The sequence below is a fragment of the Salvelinus namaycush genome, chromosome 31, assembly GCF_016432855.1.
Source record: "Salvelinus namaycush isolate Seneca chromosome 31, SaNama_1.0, whole genome shotgun sequence".
Taxonomy (NCBI): Eukaryota; Metazoa; Chordata; class Actinopteri; order Salmoniformes; family Salmonidae; genus Salvelinus; species Salvelinus namaycush.
This window is the reverse complement of record NC_052337.1, coordinates 12,224,790-12,250,012: the sequence shown is the minus strand read 5'-3', so window position 1 is coordinate 12,250,012 and position 25,223 is coordinate 12,224,790. Positions and strand designations below refer to the sequence as shown.

General features: G+C 42.7%; 1 protein-coding gene across 1 annotated transcript in view; it reads left to right on the top strand.

Annotated features, from left to right (window-relative positions):
• The window catches only part of LOC120026205 (laminin subunit gamma-3-like), a 178,275-nt gene that overhangs the window by 11,473 nt on the left and 141,579 nt on the right, over positions 1–25,223 (top strand). The gene's annotated exons all lie outside the window — the stretch shown is intronic.

Sequence of the window (25,223 nt, the reverse complement as noted above, 5' to 3'; positions counted from 1 at the left end):
CTGAGTGGGTGGTGTTCAGGCCTTTGGTTGGGACCGACTCTGATTGCTTATATTTGTCCTATTTCAGACATGCACAAGTGTGTAATTTATACACAGAAGTGAATTGGAAATGTGTTTTTTGCATGCCTCACTCTGCATGGGACATTCGGAGAGTGAGGTCACAGCCAGGCTCAGCCATTATGAACAGTGCCCCTGGACAATAAGGGTTAACTGCCTTGCTCAAGGGCACATCTACAGACATTTCACTTTGTCAGCTCGGAGATTCAAACCAACAACCTTTTGGTTACTGGCCCAATGCCCTAACCGCTAGGTTACCTTCCACCGGAACCGTCTGGGGGACTTTGTAGGGGTGTGGACATCAGGGGGGTTCTATGTTCAGTGGACAAGGAGGGGGGCTTGGTTCTAACTTTCTAGGCTGTTAAAATGAAAAAAAGTTTGTACATTTAATGATGTAACTATTAGGCCAATTTATGGGAGTACTACGGAAATAATGAAGTTTAAGGTGTCACAGAGATCATCTATTTGCGTCACAATCATACTGATCATTATTAACAACAGAACAGGTCATGTCCTTATGAGAAGGATTTTAAACAATTCATTAGTCATATTGTCATATTTATGAATTCCTGCCGTATTCATTGTTTATAACATTGTGTGTGTGTGTGTACGTGTGGACCTTTAAGAGTCGCTTTAACACACACACACACATATATTAATCAGGATGATCATACAGTGTAGCAGCAAATAATCCTCTCTCTCTCTCTCTCTCTCTCTCTCTCTCTCTCTCTCTCTCTCTCTCTCTCTCTCTCTCTCTCTCTCTCAATTCATTTCAATTCAATTCAATGGGATTTATGTTTACATTGCCAAAACAAGTGAAATAGATAATAAACAAAAGTGAACAGTAAACATTACAATCACAAAAGTTCCAAAGGAATAGAGACATTTCAAAATACATATTATGACTGTGTACAGTGTTGTAACGATGTCTCTTTCTCTCTCTATCTCTCTTTCTGACACACACACACAAACACACACACACACACACAGAACCATACAGAGAACCACACACAGAACCACACACAGAACTCCACACACACACACACACACACTCACACACGTACACACACAGAAACACTGGCTAACGCGTCTGTGCCTCTAGAACGGCAGCTGAAGAGGATTTCATGTTATATTTAGCTCCGATAAACATTGATGACGACTTAATAGCTTTATGATGATTTAGCACCAGGCTGTTGAGGGAGAAACGGGGAGAAAATGGACACAGTAAACTGTGACTAAAGATGAGGAAATAAAGCACCTGCCTTTTGGCTCTCTTCCCTCGACAACTGCAGAATGTCTGTGTGCGTACGTGCGTGCGCGTGTGTGTGGGCTTGCGTGCTTGTGTGATTCTGCAACTGTGTGTTGGACGTGCAGACTGTTTCATGCTCAATAAATAGCTAATAGATTTCAAAGCCTCTTCAGCTCAGTGAAATGAGCCCATGAAGACTGTAATGCAGAAAAACAATAGAGAAGCATTATTCTATCAACTTACTGTAGGGTGTGACCTGAACTCTTGTACCTCCTTGTGGAGAGAGATTCTACAGATGGTGCAGGTGCGACATATGCCTGACAGTACAGCACCCCCTCACTCACTTGCTCACACACACACACACACACACACACACACACACACACACACACACACACACACACACACACACACACACACACACACACACACACACACGGGCACACACACACGCACACACGGGCACGCACGCACACACACACACACACACACACACACATATATATTCGTAAGCATACACATACACATACACACACCCTCTGGCCTTGAAGGGGATCCTGTTTCCTTCTCTCATCTGATCTAACACCTTTTAATATGTGACATCTTCCCAACCTCCCAAAGAGAAGAAATAACCATTATTCCTCCAGGGTACTCCTATTCAGAAAACAGACTGGCGACAGCGAAGAGAGACAGTAAGAGAAGAAGAGAGACAGAAAGAGAGCCAGAGCCACAGACAGGCAGTGAAGGCCCATCAGCTAGCGAGGAGAGGAGAGGTACACTATATACACAAAAATATGTGGACACCCCTTGAAATTAGTGGATTCGGCTATTTCAACCACACCCATTCCTGACAGCTGTTTGAAATCGAGCTCATAGCCATGCAATCTCCATAGACAAACATTGGAAGTAGAATGGCCCATACTGCTCATTGACTTTCAACGTGGCACTGTCATAGGATGCCACCTTTCCAACAAGTAAAAATCCTCTGTCCTTGGTTTCAACACTCACTACTGAGTTCCAAACTTTCTCTGGAAGCAACGTCAGCACAAGAACTGTCCGTTCGGGAGATTCGTGAAATGGGTTTCCATTGCCGAGCAGCCGCACACAAGTCTAAGATCACCATGCGCAACGCCAAGCGTCGGCTGGAGTTGTGTAAAGCTCACCGCCATTGGACTCTGGAGCAGTGGAAACACGTTCTCTGGAGTGATGAATCACACTTCACCATCTGGCAGTCCGACGGATTAATCTGGTTTTGGCAGATGCCAGGAGAACGCTACCTGCCCCAATGCATTGTGCCAACTATAAAGTTAGGTGGAGGAGGAATAATGATCTGGGGCTGTTTTTCATGGTTCAGGTTAGGCCCCTTAGTTCCAGTGAAGGGAAATCTTAACTGGCCTGCATAGAGCCCTGACCTCAACCCCATCGAACACCTTTGGGATGAATTGGAACGGCGACTGCGAGCCAGGCCTAATCGCCCAACATCAGTGCCCGACCTCACTAATGCTCTTGTGGCTGAATGGAACCAAGTTCCCATAGCAACGTTCCAACATCTAGTAGAAAGCCTTCCTGGAAGAGTGGAGATTGTTATAGCAGCAATGGGGGGACCAACTCCATATTAATGTCCATGATTTTGGAATGAGATATTCGACAAGCAGGTGTCCACATACGCTTGGTCATGTATTGTAAGTAAAGTAGAGGAGAAGAAAAGAGAAGAGTAGAGAAGAGTAGAGAGGAGATGAGAAAAGAAGAGAGGAGAGGGGGAGAATAGTAAATGAACTAGAGTATTGGATTATGTTTGGTGTTAGTGAGGGGTAGGAGCATTGTGTGGGGAGGCGTTGGTGTAGAGAAGGATTGGGTATAGAGGAGAGACACTTTACAGAGGGAATCTGCACAGGGGGATGGATTTGGGCTCCTGACCTGAGAGAGAGAGAAAGAGAGAGAGAGAGAGAGATGAGGACTTCTGACTTCTTCTGTTCTGTTATGTCTAGGGGAAAAAGAAAGAAAGAGAAAGGATAGGATTTCTGTGGCTTAGCAATAACCACTTAACTCACAGGCAAAAAAAAAAGCTTTCCGGTAGCTTCCTTCGTTCAACAACCAAGACCATCTTCCCCACCCCTCATTCCACCTTCCTCAGTACTACCCAGTATTATTCTATTCTCTTCTTCTCTTTTGGTAACAGGGAGGCTGAGTTGCTGTTAAGAAGCAGACAGAGTTGTATTGTTCTGATTCATCCAAGCTGCGTACCAAACGGCACCCTATTCCCTATATCAAAAGCACCCTGGTCAAAAGTAGTGCACTAAAAAGGGTATAGGGTGCCATTTGGGATCCAGATACTACTGTACACTCAGCATCAGCCCAGTGCTATTTCTGTCTCTGCTATCCTATCCCATCCTATCCCATCCTCATCCGGGGCTGAGGCTCTGCTACAGTAATGTCTCCTTTTGTTTGGTCCATCTCTCTTTTTTCCCAATTGAATTGTCTTGTAATCTGTCAAAATAGGATGTTGTTTGTTTACGTTTATCGCCTGTTACATAATAGGGTTTGAATTTCATTATTGTGACTGCTAACTGGAAATTGAATTTTCTTCACAGGAGGGGTTGATAAAATGCAGTGTCATTGTGTGTTGCTGGGGGGGAGGATTGTTTGTGAACAGTAAGGAAGGGATTTACAGCAGGATTTTTAGTTTTACTTTTATTTGTATTACTTATCCTTTAAGGCGCAATTACTAATACTGAGATAATGGGATAATTACTGTAGTTTGTTGCCCAAAGGCTATGAATGGCCATGGACATGTTAATTCATTCAGTAATTCAAAAAACATAGTCTACTCCTTGTATTACTGTACCTTCTCTCATGACTTAAATACCATTTAAGTAAGCCCAAATACATATCAGATGTCAACATGGCAAGTTCATGAGTAAAGACATAATAAAAAAAATTGTTAGCCCTGTGGGACAGACTGTGGCATGGCTGCCTGGTTGCCTGGCTGTTCAGTAAATGGATGCTGTAGTTACACTGAAGCCTGTGGCGTGCTCCTAATGGGCCTGTTGGTCATATTTCACTGTGGTTTCGATGTCATCGACCCCCTGACTATAAAGCAGAGAGAGATCAATATGGAGCAGGGATACACAGATAAGGTGGAAAATCTCTCAGCAAGCCTGCATGCTTTCTCCCTTCTCTCTCTCTCCCTCTGATGCTCTCTATCTCTATCTCGCTCCACCTCATTTGATCTCGCTCTCTCTTTCTCTTTGTCTCTCTCTCTCTCTCTCTCTCTCTCTCTCTCTCTCTCTCTCTCTCTCTCTCTCTCATTCTCTCTCTCTCTCTCTCTCTCTCTCTCTATCTCTCTCTCTCTCTCTCTCTCTCTCATTATCTCTCTCTCTCTCCCGCCCACCTCCTTCCCCTTATTTTTCTCTCTCTCTCCTTTTTCTTGTCACTTATGCAAGAAGATGAGGAGTCCTATAATTGACTTTGATCTGTCCCCTCATCAGAATCAATGGCACTCGTTCCTTTCATTACATTCCTTTTTTTCTCTCTGCTCTCTTTTTTCCCGACCCACTGGATCGTTCAGTACCAGTGAATGAAAAGGAAATGAATTAGATGTCATTTTCTTCTTGCGTTCATAGGTATTTTGTGTAACCTCTGGAACGTGGCTGACATGCCACATTGTCACAGGGATGAGCTGACCTTTAGCTAACCCGTGTATATAGCCAAGTTATCGTTACTCATTGTGCATTTATTATTACTTGTATTATTAATTGTTTTACTTTTCTATTATTTCTCTAATTTCTTTGCCTCTGAATTGTTGGTAAGTGAGCATTTCACTGATAGTCTTCACCTGTTGTTTACGAAGCATGCGACGAATAACATTTGATATGAAATTGCTGATAGAGATAGACAATGGAGAGGGAGTAAGGTCTACTTCACCTGCAGTCAGCGTGACGCAGAGTGGGCCTGCAGGGGCACCCGCAACACACTGCCCAGGCCTCAGGCCTACTCTATGGTTCATTTTAATGGACTACTTCCGCAGGATAAGATGAGAGAAGAGGGACCGGGCCTAGCTGCTAAATTAACAGATCCCAGAACACCCAGGGCTCAGGGTTCACTGTAGTCCCTTTCTAACCCTATAATACATCCTCCTATAATATATTCCCCTATAATACATCCTCCTATAATACATCCTCCTATAATACATCCACCTATAATATATCCTCCTATAATATATCCCCCTATAATATATCCCCCTATAATACATCCCCCTATAATACATCCTCCTATAATACATCCTCCTATAATATATTTCCCTATAATACATCCTCCTATAATACATCCTCCTATAATATATCCCCCTATAATATATCCTCCTATAATATATCCCCCTATAATACATCCCCCTATAATACATCCCCCTATAATACATCCACCTATAATACATCCCCCTATAATACATCCCCCTATAATACATCCTCCTATAATACATCCTCCTATAATATATCCTCCTATAATACATCGCCCTACAATACATCCCCCTACAATACATCCTCCTATAATACATCCTCCTATAATACATCCTCCTATAATACATCCTCCTATAATACATCCTCCTATAATACATCCTCCTATAATATATCCCCCTATAATATATCCTCCTATAATACATCCCCCTACAATACATCCCCCTACAATACATCCTCCTATAATACATCCTCCTTCATTTGCTGTTCACTCCTATAGAAAATAGAGAAAAACACTGAGCCCAAAACTCTTCCCGGAAATGTCCCTACAACATCCCCACCTTTATTTTCAAAGCTTCAGCTTTTAAGGCTACCAATACTTAAGTTTGAGTAATTGAAATGGTGAAGTGTCATTTATGATAACACTCAATAACATTGAATTGATATATAAAATATTTGCTCTATTACGTTGTAATAAGATTTAAAGAAGCCACGCAGCTCCATAATATACAAGTAATCCCTCCACACAAATATGTGCTTTTCTATTTCCAGAATCACCCAATGGTGTAAAATCCCCTTCACTCTTTCCTGAGGGAAAGCTAGAGAGTGGATCACTTCGAATTGAATTGGATTCATAAAATTGTGATAAAAAAAAGGCTCTACTTATCATGTGTGCTTTTTAAGAGTAAATGGGTTGAGTGGGGGTTGGAGAAAGGTAAAACCATACTTACTCTCCACATTCAGAATGTCAACAGACCATACAATTATCTCTGTTGGTCTCTCGGGCACGTGGCAGCTAGTGAGGCCTTTTGCCTGCTGTAAAGCGTATACAGAGAGCTATAAATATTTCATAAGTCTTAAAATGGGAATCGCATTCTGTCTGCTTTATTAGCATTTTAATCCGTCTGTAGACTCGCCGCATGCTTTTCCTTTCCTGCCTGATGGGCCCGCTCCCTGTATAAAGACTTCACAGCCATTATTCCCCACCTTTCTAAACCTCTCTACTCTCCATCTTAGGGATGCCATATAGGAGAAATACTGAAAAAAGGGGTTGCTTACACACAATGGTTGGATGATAAATAGTTGAGGAACACTGGGCTAAGTGTACTTTGTTTTCTCTGTGTGTTCCCATAAATCGCCCCGAACTCCCAAAAAAACATTCAAAACAGGTCAGGTTTAATCGTGTTGTGTTTTCACATTGATTAGTATCAGCTTGCCTTGTGACAGCTCTCTCTGTTCTGCCATTAATCTACAGCGGTAAACATGTTTGCCTGATTCGTCATTACCAAACAAATTGTGTGGAATAAGAAACACTCACCTCGTAACAGAGTGTTTAGATGTTCTTCCTCTGAAGTAATGGCTTACTTCAAAGGGTGAGGCTGTTGTCAAGTTTGTAAAGCTCTTTTCCCCCTCCTTTTCAATATCCACACAGAAGATGAAAGCCACTCTATGAATTCAAATTTAATTTGTTCAGTCATCCATAAAACGTTTTCTCTCTATATATCCTTCCCTCTCTCTCCCCCCCTCTGTCTCCTTCTGTCTCCCTCCCCCCCTCTCTCTCCTTCTGTCTCCCCCCCTCTCTCCTTCTGTCTCCCTCCCACTCTCTCTCTGTCTCTTTCTCTCTGTCTCTCTCTCTTCCTCTCTTGCTGCTTCCCTCTCGCGCTCACCTTCTCTCTCTCTCTTGCCCGGGTGAAGCTGGAAAGCAGTGTAGCAAATTGGAAGTACAGCATTGAATGACAATGAGAGAAACTGAAGAAAAAAATACATATTGGGGGCAAAGAGAAATTAAGCAATCAAATTAAAAGTTATTAAGTTTGGATTGAGGCACACTGCTCTCTCCTGTCACTGTCTCCATCTGGTAGTCCTCCAAGTCAAATCAAATCAAGTCAAATCAATCAAATCAAAGTTTATTTGTCATGTGCGCCGAACACAACAGGTGTAGACCTTAGTGCAGGCTCTAACCAATAGTGCAAAAAAGGTATTCGGTGAACAATAGGTAAGTAAAGAAATAAAACAACAGTAAAAAGGCAGGCTATAAACGCAGCAAGGCTATAAAAGTAGCGAGGCTACATACAGACACCGGTTAGTCAGGCTGATTGAGGTAGTATGTACATATAGATATGGTTAAAGTGACTATGCATAGACTATGCACAGAGAGTAGCAGTAGCGTAAAAGAGGGGTTGGCGTGTGGTGGGTGGCAGCTGGCGGGACACAATGCAGATAGCCCGGTTAGCCAATAGGAGGGAGTACTGGTTGGTCGGCCCAATTGAGGTATTATGTACATGAATGTGTAGTTAAAGTAACTATGCATATATGATAAACAGAGAGTAGCAGCAGCGTAAAAAGAGGGGTTGGGGGGGGCACACAATGCAAATAGTCCTAGAAGCCTTTTTGTCCTAGACTTGGCACTCCGGTACCGCATGCGGTAGTAGAGAGAACAGTCTATGACTGGGGTGGCTGGGGTCTTTGACAATTTTTGGTGCCTTCCTCTGACACGGCCTGGTGGAGAGATTCTGGATGGCAAGCAGCTTAGCCCCAGTGATGTACTGGGCCGTACGCACTACCCTCTCGCCTACCACTGTTGTGTCGTCTGCAAACTTAATGATGGTGTTGGAGTCGTGCCTGGCCATGCAGTCGTGGGTGAACAGGGATTACAGTGGGGGACTGAGCTCTAGTGTAGATGATCAGCGTGGCAGATCTGTTGCTACCTACCCTCACCACCTGGGGGCGGCCCGTCGGGAAGTCCCGTATCCTGTTACAGAGGGAGGTGTTTAGTCCCAGGATCCTTAGCTTAGTGATGAGCTTTGAGGGTACTATGGTGTTGAATGCTGAGCTGTAGTCAATGAATAGCATTCTCACATAAGTGTTCCTTTTGTCCAGGTGGGAAAGGGCAGTGTGGAGTGCAATAGAGATTACATCATCTGTGGATCTGTTTGGGTGGTATGCAAGTTGGAGTGGGTCTAGGGTTTCTGGGATAATGGTGTTGATGTGAGCCATTACCAACCTTTCAAAGCACTTCATGGCTACGGACGTGAGTGCTATGGGTCTGTAGTCATTTAGGCAGGTTGCCTTTGTGTTCTTGGGCACAGGGACTATGGTGGTCTGCTTGAAACACGTTGGTATTACAAACTCAATCAGGGACATGTTGAAAATGTCAGTGAAGACACCTGCCAGTTGGTCAGCACATGCCCAGAGCACACATCCTGGTAATCCGTCTGGCCCCGCAGCCTTGTGCATGTTGACCTGTTTAAAGGTCTTACTCATGTCAGCTACGGAGAGCGTGATCACACAGTCGTCCGGAACAGCTGACGCTCTCATGCATGCCTCGGTGTTGCTTGCGTCGAAGCGAGCATATAAGTGATTTAGCACGTCTGGTAGGCTCGTGTCACTGGGCAGCTCGCGACTATGCTTCCCTTTGTAGTCTGTAATAGTTTGCAAGCCCTGCCACATAAGATGAGCGTCAGAGCTGGTGTAGTATGATTCAATCTTAGCCCTGTATTGACGCTCTGCCTGTTTGATGGTTCGTCGCAGGGCTTGTAATCTTCCGGGTTAGAGTCCCGCACCTTGAAAGCGGCAGCTCTACCCTTTAGCTCAGTGCGAATGTTGCCTGTAATCCATAGCTTCTGATTGGAGTATGTACATACAGTCACTGTGGGGACGACGTCCTCGATGCACTTATTGATAAAGCCAGTGAAAAAAATCCCGGAAAAATCCCGGAACATGTTCCAGTCTGTGATAGCAAAACAGTTCTGTAGTTTAGCATCTGCTTCATCTGACCACTTTTTTATAGACCGAGTCACTGGTGCTTCCTGCTTTAATTTTTGCTTGTAAGCAGGAATCAGGAGGATAGAGTTGTGGTCGGATTTACCAAATGGAGGGCGAGGGAGAGCTTTGTACGCGTCTCTGTGTGTGGAATACACATGATCTAGAAATGTTTCCCCTCTGGTTGCACATTTAACATGGTGATAGAAATTTGGTAGAACTGATTTCAGTTTCCCTGCATTAAAGTCTCCGGCCACTAGGGGCGCCGCCTCTGGGTGTGTGGTTTCCTGTTTGCTTATTTCCTCATACAGCTGACTGAGTGCGGTCTTAGTGCCAGCATCTGTATGTGGTGGTAAATAAACAGCCACGAAAGTATAGTTGAAAATTCTCTAGGCAAGTAGTGTGGTCCGCAATTTATCACAATATACTCTACTTCAGGCGAGCAAAATCTAGACTTTCTTAGATTTCGCGCACCAGCTGTTGTTAACAAATATGCACAGACACCCCCCCTCGTCTTACTGGAGTGTGCTGTTCTATCTTGCCTGTGCGGCGTATATCCCGCTAGCTGAATATCCATGTCGTCATTCAGCCACTATTCCGTGAAACATAGGATATTACAGTTTTTGATGTCCCGTTTGTAGGATATTCGTGATCGTACCTCGTCTAATTTATTGTCCAATGATTGCACCCTGGCGAGTAGTATTTACGGTAACGGCAGCTTTCCCACTCGCCTTCTCCGGGTCCTAACGAGGCATCCGGCACTTTGTCCTCTGTACCTACGTCGCTTCCTTTTGTAAATAACGGGGATGTCGGCCCTGTGGGGTGTTTGGAGAATGTCCTGTGCGTCCTCCTTGCTGTTGAAAAAATCTTTGTCTAATCCGAGGTGAGTGATCACTGTCCTGATATCCAGAAGCTCAGTCTAATCCGAGGTGAGTGATCGCTGTCCTGATATCCAGAAGCTCTTTTCTGCCGTAAGATACGGTTGCAGAAACATAATGTACAAAATAAGTTACAAATAACGTGAAAAAAAACACATAATAGCACAATTAGAGAGAGAGAGAGAAGGGTGGAGGTGAGAGAAGGAGAGAGAGAGAATGTGTGTGTGTGTGTGTGTGTGTGTGTGTGTGTGTGTGTGTGTGTGTGTGTGTGTGTGTGTGTGTGTGTGTGTGTGTGTGTGTGTGTGTGTGTGTGTGTGTGTGTGTGTGTGTGTGTGTGTCAGAGTGAGAAAGAAAGAGAGAGTGAGTCTCAGAAGGAAAGAGAGGGAGAGATTTGGGGCTCTTGTACTAGCTGATGGAAGTTAGTGGCCTCAGGCTACTAGCTGATGTAAGTTAGGCGCCTCAGGCTACTAGCTGATGGAGGTTTGGGGCCTCAGGCTACTAGCTGATGTAAGTTAGGGGCCTCAGGCTACTGGCTGATGTAAGTTAGTGGCCTCAGGCTACAGCCGATGTAAGTTATGGGCCTCAGGCTACTAGCTGATGTAAGTTATGGGCCTCAGACTATTTGGACTAATATAAAACTGTCTTCGCTCAGAGTCTGGCTAATACCCAGGATGGAAATGATACTACAGTACTCCTCTCCTCACACAGTGGCTGGGCTGTAGAGTGGTCCACATTGGTTTTACTCTGGCTGGGGGAGTTTATAACATAGATAGATCATGGTGCCAAACAAAGCTTTGTCGAACAATGGCCTTGCTTCTCTCAACAACGAACAGTATCATTTAATCCTCCCCCTCAATCAGCCTCATCATAGCATTGTGAGTCTGAATATTGTGAGTCTGAATCCACGGGAGAGAACAGAACAGAACAAGTTTTTGCTGCGGTTTGCACAAATAATAAGCAATGAGCTACTAATTAACCTTCAGTGCTGTAAGTGATATTCAGGCCTATGTCTGTGTTGCCTTACACAATTGTTCAACCGACCATGACTAATACTACCAGCAGCATATGATAATGGTTGGTTGTGATAATGGGATTATTTGCTGCCACACTGTATGAGCATCATGGACGGCTAACGGCTAAATAATGTGTGTATGCAGTATGTGTGTGTGTCTGTGTGTGTGTGTTAAAGTTACTCTTAAAGATCCACACACACACACACACACACACACACACACACACACACACACACACACACACACACACACACAGACGCTATAAACAATAAATACAGCAGAAATTCATAAATAACATGGTATGACTAACAACTTGTTTATAACCCTTCTCATAAGGACATGTTCCACGAATGGTGTGAGAGGTAGGAATGGCAGATTTCTCCATCCCCTTCTCTGGCCATTGTATTGGGCAGTTCAATGGGGAGAAACGTCTCAGTCCCTGGAGCAAAAACGTTGTGTTATCCAGGAGCATGAGTACAAGACATCAATAAGCTGCTCCCAAACATTTTAAATCTGCATCAGGAAATTTCGTCTATCATAGTTCATGTGGGATACAATGGCATTATGAAAGGCAGCTTAGAACAGTTGAAGATGGATTTTAAAGAACTTATTGGGTTTCTGCTTGACACCAACAAACACATCATAATATCTGGCCCTGTGCACTCCCTAAGTCGTGGCATTTAATGTTTCAGCAGACTTTTAGACCTCCATAACTGGCTAAGTGACTATTTGAGCTATATGGGTGTAACATTTATTGACAATTTTGATACCTTCTGGAAACAAAGCTTGTTTTATAAGTAGGATGGGATCCACCCAAATCATTTGGGTTCCAGGGTCCTTTCACAGCATTATAAGGCTGCGATGAGACAATGACTTATCAATGACCCAAGCCCAGCTCAGTTAATCCCTACCATTGTCTCACTGAGTTGTCATAATTCTTCAGCAAATGCACATTATCCCAGGGGTGTTGGAAGACACAATGTAAGTAATCTAATGTATGTCCCTCTAACTGCCCTGAATGCCTCTGTTGATCCTACAACTATTGCAGTAATCATGTGCCTATGAACCCAAATTATACTGTTAGCACTGAGGCGGTGTGCCCTAGTAGGAAGTCCACTGTGGGTAGCTCACCCTGCACTAACATAAATAACATGAGCATGTCTACTTCTGCTGACCTTCCCAGTAAAGCAATGAAAACAATCAAACATCCCAGAAAGTGCTAAAAATAGCTCACGTTAGCATATATAGCTTAAGAAACAAGGTTCATTAAATCAATAGTTTGCTAGTAACAGATGACATTCATATTCTAACCATCTCTGAAACTCACTTAGATAATACCTTTGATGATACAGTGGTAGCAATACATGGTTATAACATCTACAGAAAGGACAGAAATGCCAATGGTGGAGGTGTTGCCATTTATATTCAGAACCACATTCCTGTAAGGTTAGAGAGGATCTCATGTTAAATACTGTTTAAATAATATGGCTGCAGGTTCATCTGCCTCACCTAAAGCCCATTCTTGTGGGAAGCTGCTATAGACCACCAAGTGCTAACAGTCAGTATCTGGACAACGTGTAAAATACTTGATAATGTATGTGATATCAACACAGGTATATTTTCTGGATGATTTAAATATTGACTGGCTTTCATCAAGTTGCCCACTCAAGAAAAAGCTTCAAACTGTAACTAATTCCTGCAACCTGGTTCAGGTTATCAGTCAACCTACCAGGGTAGTTATAAACAGCATATGAATAAAATCATCAACATCTGTTGATCACAGCTTTACAAATGCTGCAGACATGTGCTTTAAAGCAGTATCCAAATCCAACGGATGTAGTGATCACAATATATTAGCCGTATTTAGGTAAATCAAAGTTCGAAAGGCTGGGCCAAATGTAGTGTATAAGAGGTCATACAAGAAGTTTTGTAGTGATTCCTATGTTGTTGATGTAAACAATATTTGTTGGTATGTGGTGTGTAATGAGGAGCAACCAGACGACGCACTTGACACATTTATGAAATTTCTTATTCCAGCTACTAATAAGCATGCACCCATGAAGGAAATGGCGCCGACAAAGATGGTCGCTTCGCTTCAGGTCCTTAGAAAACTATGCAGTTATTTGTTTTTTTACGTCTTTTTTCTTCCTTTGTTAGCCCAGGAAATCTCAAGTGTTATTACATACAGCCGGGAAGAACTATTGGATATAAAAGCGATGTCAACTTACCATCATTACGACCAAGAATACGTCTTTCCTGAAGCGGATCCTTTGTCGGCGCCATTTCCAGACGGAGCAGCTTACTGGTCAGACTCAGAAGGCGAGCACAACATCCACCGCTTCCGATTATATTACTCGCCAATGTCCAATCTCTAGATAACAAGGTGGACGAAATAAGGGCACGAGTTGCCTTCCAGAGAGACATCAGAGATTGTAACATTCTCTGTTTCACGGAAACATGGCTCCCTCGGGATATGTTGTTAGAGTCGGTACATCCACCCGGTTTCTTCACGCATTGCCCTGACAGAAACAAACATCTCTCTGGTAAGAAGAAGGGCGGGTATGTATGCCTTATGGTTAACGACTCATGGTGTAATCACAACAACATACAGGAACTCAAGTCCTTTTATTCACCTGACCTAGAATTCCTTACAATTAAATACCGACCCCATTATCTTCCAAGAGATTTCTCTATGATTATAATCACAGCCGTGTATATCCCCCCACAAGCAGATCCCTTGTCGGCCCTGAAAGAACTTCACTGGACTCTATGTAAACTAGAAACCATATATCCTAAGGCTGCATTTATTGTAGCTGGGGATTTTAACTTCTCAGGGCTGCACGGGATCGATATGACAACAGCCAGTGAAAGTGCAGGGCGCCAAATTAAAAAAACAGAAATCTCATAATTAAAATTCCTCAAACATACATGTGTCATATATCATTTTAAAGGTAATCTTGTTGTTAATCCCACCAACGTGTCCGATTTCAAATAGGATTTTCAGCGAAAGCACCACAAACGATTATGTTAGGTCACCGCCAAATCACAGACAAACACAGTCATTTTTCCAGCCAAAGATAGGAGTCACAAAAAGCACAAATAGAGATAAAATTAATCACTAACCTTTGATGATCTTCATCAGATGACACTCATAGGACTTCATGTTACACAATACATGTATGTTTTGTTTGATAAAGTTTATATTTATATAAAAAAATTACATTGGCATGTTACGTTCACTAGTTCCAAAAACATCCAGTGATTTTGCATAGCCACATCAATTCAACAGAAAAACTCATCATAAATGTAGATGATAATACAAGTTATACACATGGAATTATAGATATACCTCTCCTTAATGCAACCGCTGTGTCAGATTTCAAAAACACTTTACGGAAAAAGCAAACCATGCAATAATCTGAGACGGCGCTCAATACAATAGTCAAATTAGCCGCCATGTTGGAGTCAACAGAAACCAGAAATTACATGATAAATATTCCCTTACCTTTGATGATCTTCATCAGAATGCACTCCCAGGAATCTCAGGTCCGCAATAAATGCTTGATTTGTTCGATAATGTCTGTTATTTATGTCCAATTAGCTTCTTTTGTTAGCGCGTTTGGTAAACAATTACAAAGTCATGAAGCGCGTTCACTAAAACCTGACGAAATGTCCAAAAGTTCCGTAACAGTCAGTAGAAACATGTCAAACGATGAATTGAATCAATCTTTAGAATGTTGTTAACATAAATCTTGAATAACGTTCCAACCGGAGAATTACATTTACTTCAGATGAGCGATGGGAACGGAGCTCCCTCTTATGTGAACACGCATGGTCAAAGAATGGTCACCTCATGGCAGACGTGACTAATTCTCCTCTCATCCGGTCCCCTTCACAGTAGAGTCATCAGACAAGGTTCTACAGACTGTTGACATCTAGTGGAAGCCGTAGGAAGTGAAAACTCATTCATATCTCGCTGTGATTTCAATGGGATCTTGGTTGAATATCGACCAGCCTAATAATATCCACTTCCTGTTTGGATTTTTTCTCAGGTTTTTGCCTGCCATATGAGTTATGTTATACTCACAGACATAATTCAAACAGTTTTAGAAACGTCAGAGTGTTTTCTATCCAATACTAATAATAATATGCATATATTAGCAACTATGACTGAGGAGCAGGCCGTTTACTCTGGGCACCTCTGTGCACCTTTCATCCAAGCTACTCAATACTGCCCCTTCAGCCACAAGAAGTTAACAAAGCTAACCTAAGAACAATACTTTCTAAATTCCATCAGCATATCAAATGCACGACACGAGCTGGTAGTATTCTGGATCATTGCTACTCGAAATTCCGCGATGCATTCAAAGCACTCCCCCACCCTACCTTCAGCAAGTCTGACCAAGTCTCCATTTTGTTGCTCCCAGCCTAAAGACAGAAACTAAAACAGGAAACGCCCGTGCTCAGGTTAATACAACGCTGGTCTGACCAATGGATGCTTCAAGTTTGAAGCGTGGAATCCATATGAATCCCTACGCTTCAAGCTTGCTTCGATCATGTGTACCGGGATATGTTCCGGAGAACCTCAGACAACAACATTGATGTATATGCTGACTCGATGAGCGAGATTATTAGCAAGTGCATTGGAGATGTCATACCCTCTGTGGCTATTAAAACCTTTCCTAACCAGAAACCGTGGATTGATGTCAGCATTCGCGCAAAAAAGAAAGCGGGAACCATCGCTTTTAATCATGGCAAGGCAACCGGAAACATGACCAAATACAAACAGTGCAGCTTTTCCCTCCAAGGCAATCAAACAAGCAAAGCGTCAATATAGAGACAAAGTAGAGTCGCAATTCAACGGCTCAAACACTAGACGTATGTGGCAGGGTCTACAGTCAATCACGGATTACAAAAAGAAAACCAGTCCCGTCGCTGACATCGACGTCTTGCTCCCAGACAAACGAAACAACTTATTTGCTCTCTTTGAGGACAATACAGTGCCACTGACACGACCCGCTACCAAAGCCTGTGGGCTCTCCTTCTCCGTGCCCAACGTGAGTAAAACATTTTAACATTTTAACCCTCGCAAGGCTGCCGGCCCAGACGGCATCCCTAGCCGCGTCCTCAGAGCATGCGCAGACCAGCTGGCTGGTGTGTTTACGGACATATTCAACCAATCCTTATCCCAGTCTGCTGTTCCCACATGCTTCAAGATGGCCACCATTGTTCCTGTTCCCAAGAAAGCTAAGGTAACTGAACCAAATGACTGTCGCCCCATTGCACTCACTTCTGTCATCATGAAGTGCTTTGAGAGACTAGTGAAGGATCATATCACATTCACCCTACCTGATACCCTAGACCCACTCCAATTTGCTTACCGCCCCAATAGGTCCACTGAAGATGCAATCGCCATCACACTGCACACTGCCCTATCCCATCTGGACAAGAGGAATATCTATCAAGGCACAAGGCAAAACCCAAATGCAGACACAGGAGGCAGATGGTTGGAGTCGTACAATGTTTATTCATCCAAAGGGGTAGGCAAGAGAATGGTCGTGGACAGGCAAAAAGGTCAAAACCAGATCAGAGTCCAGGAGGTACAGAGTGGCAGACAGGCTCATGGTCAAGGCAGACAGAATGGTCAGGCAGGCGGGTACAAAGTCCAGAAACAGGCAATGGTCAAAACCGGGAGGACTAGAAAAAGGAGAATGCAAAAAGCAGGAGAACTGGAAAAACGCTGGTTGACTTGGAAACATACAAGACAAACTGGCACAGAGAGACAGGAAACACAAGGATAAATACACTAGGGCAAATAAGCGTCACCTGGAGAGGGTGGAGACAATCACAAGGACAGGTGAAACAGATCAGGGTGTGACAATACCTATGTAAGAATGCTGTTCATTGACTACAGCTCAGCATTTAATACCATAATACCCTTCAAACTCGTCAATAAGCTCAAGACCCTGGGTCTCAACCCCACCCTGTGCAACTGGGTCCTGGACATTCTGACGGGCCGCCCCCAGGTGGTGAAGGTAGGGAACAACATCTCCACCCCGCTGATCCTCAACACTGGGGCCCCAAAAGGGTGCGTTCTCAGCCCTCTCCTGTACTCCCTGTTCATCCAGCAGCATCCACAGCATCCACATTGACGGGACAGTAATGGAGAAGGTGGAAAGTTTTAAGTTCCTCAGCGTACACATCACGGACAAACTGAAATGGTCCACCCACACAGACAGCGTGGTGAAGAAGGCGCAACAATGCCTCTTCAACCTCAGGAGGCTGAAGAAATGTGGCTTGTCATCTAAAACACTCACAAACTTTTACAGATTCACAATCGAGAACATCCTGTCGGGCTGTATCACTGCCTAGTACGGCAATTGCACCCCCCTCAACCGCAAGGCTCTCCAGAGGGTAGTGCGGTCTGCACAACGCATCACCTGAGGGCAATCTACCTGCCCTCCAGGACACCTACAGCACCCGATGTCACAGGAAGGCCAAAAAGATCATCAAGGACAACAACCACCCGAGCCATTGCCTGTTCACCCCGCTATCATCCAGAAGGCGAGGTCAGTACAGACGCATCAATAATGAGACCAAGAGACTGAAAAACAACTTCTATCTCAAGGCCATCAGACTATTAAACAGCCATCACTAACATAGAGAGGCTGCTGCCAACATAGACTCACATCTCTAGCCACTTAAATTAATGGACTTAATAAAGGTATCACCGGTCACTTTAAATAACACCAATTGAATAATGTTTACATATCCTACATTACCCATCTCATACAGTGGGGCAAAAAAGTATTTAGTCAGCCACCAATTGTGCAAGTTCTCCCACCTAAAAAGATGAGAGAGGCCTGTAATTTTCATCATAGGTACACTTCAACTATGACAGACAAAATGAGAAGAAAAAAATCCAGAAAATCACATTGTAGGATTTTTAATGAATTTATTTGCAAATTATGGTGGAAAATAAGACTAAAGACTAAAGACTGTTGACATCTAGTGGAAGCCTCAGGAAGTGCAACATGACCCCATTTCCACTGTATCTTGGATAAACAAAGAGTTGAAAAACTAAAAACCTCAGATTTCCCACTTCCTGGTTGGATTTTTTCTCAGAATTTTGCCTGCCATATGAGTTATGTTATACTCACAGACATCATCAGTTTTAGAAATTGCAGCGTGTTTTCTATCCAAATATACTAATAATATGCATATCCTAGCATCTGGGTCTGAGTAGCAGGCAGTTTACTCTGGGCACGCTTTTCATTCAGACGTGAAAATACTGACCCCTACCCCAAAGAAGTTAAATTACATTTTTTGCAAAAAGGCAAACTCAGCTGCATCATTCATTGAATCAGATGGCTCATTCATCACAAAACCAAATGATATTGCCAATTACTTAAATTATTTTTTTATTGGCAAGATTAGCAAATTTAGGAATGACATGCCAGCAACAAACGCTGACACTACACATCCAAGTGTAACTGATCAAATTATGAAAGACTGGCATTGTAATTTAGAATTCCGTAAAAGTGAGTGTGGAAGAGGGGAAAAAATGATTGTTGTCTATCAACGATGACAAGTCACCGAGGTCTGACAACTTGGATGGAAAATTACTGAGGATAATAGCGAACGATAATACCACTCCTATTTGCCATATCTTCAATCTAAGCCTACTAGACAGTGTGTGCCCTCAGGCCTGGGGGGAAGCAAAAGTAATTCTGCTACCTAAGAATAGTAATGCCCCCTTTACTGGCTCAAATAACCAATCAATCAGCCTGTTTCCAACCCTTAGTAAACCAAAAAATATATATGTTTGACCAGATACAAGGCTATTTTACTGTAAACAAAATGACAACATATTTTCAGCACGCTTATAGGGAAGGACATTCAACAAGCACGGCACTTACACAAATTACTGATGATTAGCTGATAGACATTTTTTGTTAAACTTCAGTGCTGCTTTTGACATTATCAGTCATAATCTGCTAATGGAAAAAGTTATGTGTTATGGCTTTACACCCCCTGCTATATTGTGGATAAAGATTTATCTGTCTAACAGACCACCAAGGGTGTTCTTTAATGGAACCCTCTCCAACATAATCCAGGTAGAATCAGGAAATCCACAGGGCAGCTGTCTAGAACCCTTACTTTATTCAATCTTTACTAATGATATGCCACTGGCTTTGAGTAAAGTGTATCTATGTATGCAGATGACTCAACATTATGCACGTCAGCTACTAGAGAGAGTGAAATCACTGCAACACTTAACAAAGAGCTGTGGTTAATTTCATACAAAGATTTAATTTCATACATAGAGCCATGGCTACATGGAACTCTACTCCACATCAGGTAACTGATGCAAGCAATAAAATGTAATTTAAAAAAAATACACCTTATGGAACACACACACACAGCTAATGGGGATCCTTAATAAATACAAATACCTGTTCTGTTTTTAATAATGAACAAAAACCAATGATTGTGAAGGAAAATAGATGATCGCTGTGACACCTTAAAACATTATTATTTCCTTAGCCGTGTCCATATCATGGGAATACTAAGAGCTATTAACATTAGCATAACCCCCTGTGTGAAGCTTCTTCATGAAACTACATCCTGTATTTGTCTGACAGCAGGTTTTAGACAAACCGAGAGAGAGAGAAAGAAATAGAGAAATAGAGAGAGAGAGAGAGAGAGAGAGAGAGAGAGAGAGAGAGAGAGAGAGAGAGAGAGAGAGAGAGAGAGAGAGAGAGAGAGAGAAATAAGCATCAAAAAGAAGCAGACAAATTGAATCATCCTGAGTTGGTTGTTTTAAATCTATAACGAGGAGGACTCCAGGATATAGTTGATCAAAGAGTATCTCCTCTTACTTACTTCTGTTCTTTAACTTTTACCTCTGGAGACATGAGGCTATTTATAACAGAGAGTAATGGTGGATGGATCCCTGATCACCTGCTTCTGGCTATTGATCATTGGTCAGAATGGATCACATGTCAGGAAGTGACTGCAGTAAGATGTCGTCATCTTGGATTGGTTTCCGAAGCTGGACGCTTATCATCGACCAATCAGCATTCATTCGTGTCTATGATACAGCAAAATGTTGTTCTCAGAATTCTGACCCAGACCCCAGCAAGGTGAGGGGAAAAGTTTTCTGAGACTAACTTCAAACATATGTATCTCCAAAACTCTTGGCTCTCCTCTAACCTTGCTGTGGTTGTTGAGGTGTGAAGCAAAACAAGAGGGAGGGAGATAGAGCAGGAGAGAGAGTGAGAAAATGTATGGAGAAGTTATCTGTTTTGTTTCCCATCATTCCCTTCCTGCCCTGAATTAGAATAAGCTCTCCCCTGTATTCTTTCACTTCCCTATTCAAATTCCTTCTTCAAACATGGTTTGAAGACACTCGCTCCACTGGCATAATTTCCTCTCCTTCTTTGCTCCTCTCCTCATCTTCCCCTCCTCTTCTCCTCCCCTCCATATTTCCCCCTTCCTCTCCTCAATTTGTTACCAAACAGCCAGCACCCCCCCTACTCCCTCACCTCCCCACCACCCCCCATTCCATGTTTTCCCCCATTGACGATGGTACTGGGAGCGGCGAGCAGGCGGGAGTGCGTGAAGGATGAACGTACACTTCCACCGGCAGCCCCTGGGCACTGGGGTCGTTCGGCAGCGTCCAAACCCCATTAGCAGGAGCAGAACCATGTCAAGCAGGGCTGAAGTTGATAAGCAGGCCCCAAAACAGTAGCGTGCCAGCTCCAACCTGCTCTGCACCGTGCTGCTGTGAAACAGGCAGTTCACAAACACAAGGCACACCCTCCTCAAGGGCTCCCTGAGGAAAGTGCCACCAGAGAGGGAGAGAGAGAGGTGGGAAAGAGGAGAGAAAGAGGTAGTAAAATTTTTATTGTTTATTTCACTTTGGTATATTATCTACCTCACTTGCTTTGGCAATGTTAACACATGTTTCCCATGCCAATAAAGCCCCTTGAAATGAGAAATGAAAAATGAGACATAGACAGAGAGACAGAGAGACAGAGAGACAGACAGAGACAGATGGAGAGACAGAGAGACAGAGAGACAGACAGAGACAGAGAGAAAGAGAGAGAGAGACAGAGATGGAAAGACAGAGAGAGAGAGACACAGACAGAGAGACAGATGGAGAGACAGAGAGACAGGGAGACACATAGAGAGAGAGAGAGAGAGAGAGAGAGAGAGAGAGAGAGAGAGAGAGAGAGAGAGAGAGAGAGAGAGAGAGAGAGAGAGAGAGAGAGAGAGAAAGAGAGAGAGAAAGAGAGAGAGAAAGAGACAGACAGAGAGGCAGATGGAGAGACAGAGAGAGACAGAGAGAAACAGAGAGAGAGACAGAGATGTAAAGACAGAGAGAGAGACACAGACAGAGAGACAGATGGAGAGACAGAGAGACAGAGAGACAGAGAGAGAGAGAGAGAGAGAGAGAGAGAGAGAGAGAGAGAGAGAGAGAGAGAGAGAGAGAGAGAGAGAGAGAGAGACAGAGACAGAGACAGAGAGGCAGATGGAGAGACAGACAGAGAGACAGAGAGACAGACAGAGAGACAGAAATGGACGGCGAGACAGAGAGAGAGACAGAGAAATAGACAGACAGAGAGACACAGAGACAGAGAGCTAATAGAGTAGCAGGAGAGTGAGAATAAAGGATACTTACTGATCACCACATTATCTTTCCAAAGCACATATTACAAATGACCACTTTCTATGATTGTTTTGGTCTAATTCTCAGCTACTTTCACTGTTATGTTGACCTGGATTTGAACATTTGATCCAGCTCCAGGCAGTAGTACCCATCCACAATGTTAACACATGTCTGACCCAGGTCTAACCCAGGTCTGGCCCTGTTGACCCACATAAGTCACCAAGGTCCGGGAGTCCTACTGTTTCTGCCCCTTTAAGGGTTAAAGGGGTCATGGAACACATGTGTTCTAGATTTCCACCACATGTTCCAAACAGGCTTCATGACCATTTGACTCTCCACTAGCGATGCGCGGGTTGACTCATAACCCGCAGTCCCTACGGTTATATCCGTGGGTTGGATGGGTGTAGGGTCATTAAACAATACCTTAAAAAATCCGTAAATGTGTAATTATTGTGCAATTTATGTAGTCTATCTACATTGAGGTTTTTCTTTCATTATTTTAGGCTATCTGGTATTAGTGCATCAGCCTAAGCTTTAGGGCTTACAACTATAGGGGGTGCTGTTCCGCATTAGCATATTTTGGTCTCCAAATTAAACGGCCTATTGCTCAATTCTTGATCGTACAATATGCATATCCTTACTAATATTGGATAGAAAACACTGTCTAGTTTCTAAAACCGTTTTAATTATGTCTGTGGGTGACCCAGAACTCCCTCTACAGCAAAAATCCTGACATGACTTGCGAAGGTCTGAGAATTATCCTCTGATCTGGGTTCAGTTTTAAAGCCTGTGTATATCCTATGGCTGGAATTGAACTGCACCCGCCTTCCCCTGGATGTCAGTAACCAATGAGAAGTGGAATGGTCTGTCTGCGTAGCTGTCCGAGGTTATAAAGCCGGATGGAACGAGAGTACCTTTCTTTGTCTCGTTCGTCATGGCGCCTGGCAAGAAGTCAGGATGAAATTTTGGAACGCTCAGTTATCGACCAGAGATGTATCCGTCTGTAATTTAATTAAATATAGGTGTTAGAAACATCATAACGATGTTATTTGAAACCGATTTATATCAGTTTATGCGAGTATAGTGCTATTTTTCTGAATTTCCTTTGTATCTAGTTTGAGGATTTGGACATGTGTGTGCGACATAGCTAATGGTAGCAGCTAGTTCCAAAGGTGAAGAGGACGTTTTACAACAAAGCAACTATTCTTTTGAAGAAAAGACACATTGCCCAAGATACTGATGGAAGCTCGTCCAAAAGTAGGAACTATTTATGATGTTATTATGTATTTATGTGGAAAAATGTCATAGTGTTTGCGCGCCACTTTTGCAGGCACTGGTCTGGCTGCAACGCACACTATATGTCTAGTAACGTTAATTTTAAAAATCTAACATAGCGATTGCATTAAGAACTAATTTATCTTTCGATTGTTGTCCAACTTATATTTTTTAGTCAAGTTTATGAATAGTATTTTTATAAGAATAGGCGCTAATCCAAAATGGCGCCGGCCAGAATACATGCAATGTTTGTAGTGATTACATATTATAACCACGATTTGTGCTGCTAAATATGCACATTTTCGAACAAAAGCTATATGCATTGTGTAATATGATGTTACAGGTCTGTCATCTGATGAAGTATATCAAGGTTAGTCAAATTATATATCTTTTGTTGGGTTGTTACGATCGCTAACATTTACAGCTGGTAAATGCGGTTGTGATTCTGGCTATTGTGGTACGCTCATATAATGCTATATTGTGTTTTCGCTGTAAAACACTTAGAAAATCTGAAATATTCTCTGGATTCACAAGATCTGTGTCTTTCGATTGCTGTAGGCTGTCTATTTTTCTGAAGTGTTTTAGGATGATTCTTTTGGTAATTGACGTCGGTCTCAGTAATTATTCCGGCTGCTTCCAACGCTATTTCAGATTGCAGCTGCAATGTAGAACTGTGATTTCTACCTGAAATATGCACTTTTTTCTAACAAAAACTATCCTATACCATGAATATGTTATCAGACTGTCATCTGAAGAGGTTTTTTCTTGGTTAGTGGCTATCAATATCTTAGTTTAGCCGAATTGGTGATAGCACCTGAAGTAGTAAGAAACTGATGGAGTTAGAAAAGTGGTGTATTTTGCTAACGTGTTTAGCTAATAGATTTACATATTGTGTCTTCCCTGTAAAACATTTTAAAAAACAGAAATGATGGGGTTATTCACAAGATCTGTATCTTTCATCTGGTGTCTTGGACTTGTGATTTAATGATATTTAGATGCTACTATTTAATTGTGACGCTATGCTAGCTATGCTAATCAGTGTGGGGAGGGTGGGGGGTGATCCCGGATCCGGGATTGAGGTTCGGTAAATTAACTGTACTCACGCCAAATTGCCTACACAGTCAATCGCCAAATAATGCTTTTGGTGACGGGCAGAAAAAGTTGAAGTTGTGTTGAAGTGTTGAAGTTTAATTCAAGAAGACAAAAGCTGTGAAAGGAGAGTTGAAAATAAAGAAAAGGGATGGCCAGAAAAGTAATGTTTTGAAAAGATTTGGTAAAGTGGCAAAGAGGATGATGGCAGTGCCAGCTATGTTAGGTGTAATGAATGTGAGGCGCTATACAAATTCGACAGTCACAAGACAGGACTTCAAATAGGCCTATGGCATGTCAAGGGAACTGTAGCCTACTGTTTAGATGGGTTAAATGGAAACTGAAATTTTGTTCATTGACTAACCAGAATAACCTACTGTTTTTTTGGCAAACTACAAAGTCCTCTGATAATACTAGTCCTTATGCGAATCGACATCCCTGTGTTTTGAGAGAAATATCTGAGTTTTACAGGTGTTGCTCGCGGTTTGAGCAAGAAAACAATAACTGACTCGATAAATTTAACAAAGTGATGTGCATAAAATATATATGAAGAGCCTATATGTATCAACTTTCACAGTGAATGCTTTTGTTTATATGTTTTGTGCGAATTAATTGGACATCGGCAAATGCATCATAAAACATATTGTGTCTATTTAATGAAACACTTTCTGTTAATAGAACCCAAAGCAGCATACAACTGAGCTAAACATTTGGACAAGTTCACTTTCTCATCCATAGCTTAAAAATGCATATCAAGTGCAAGTTAGCTGTTTT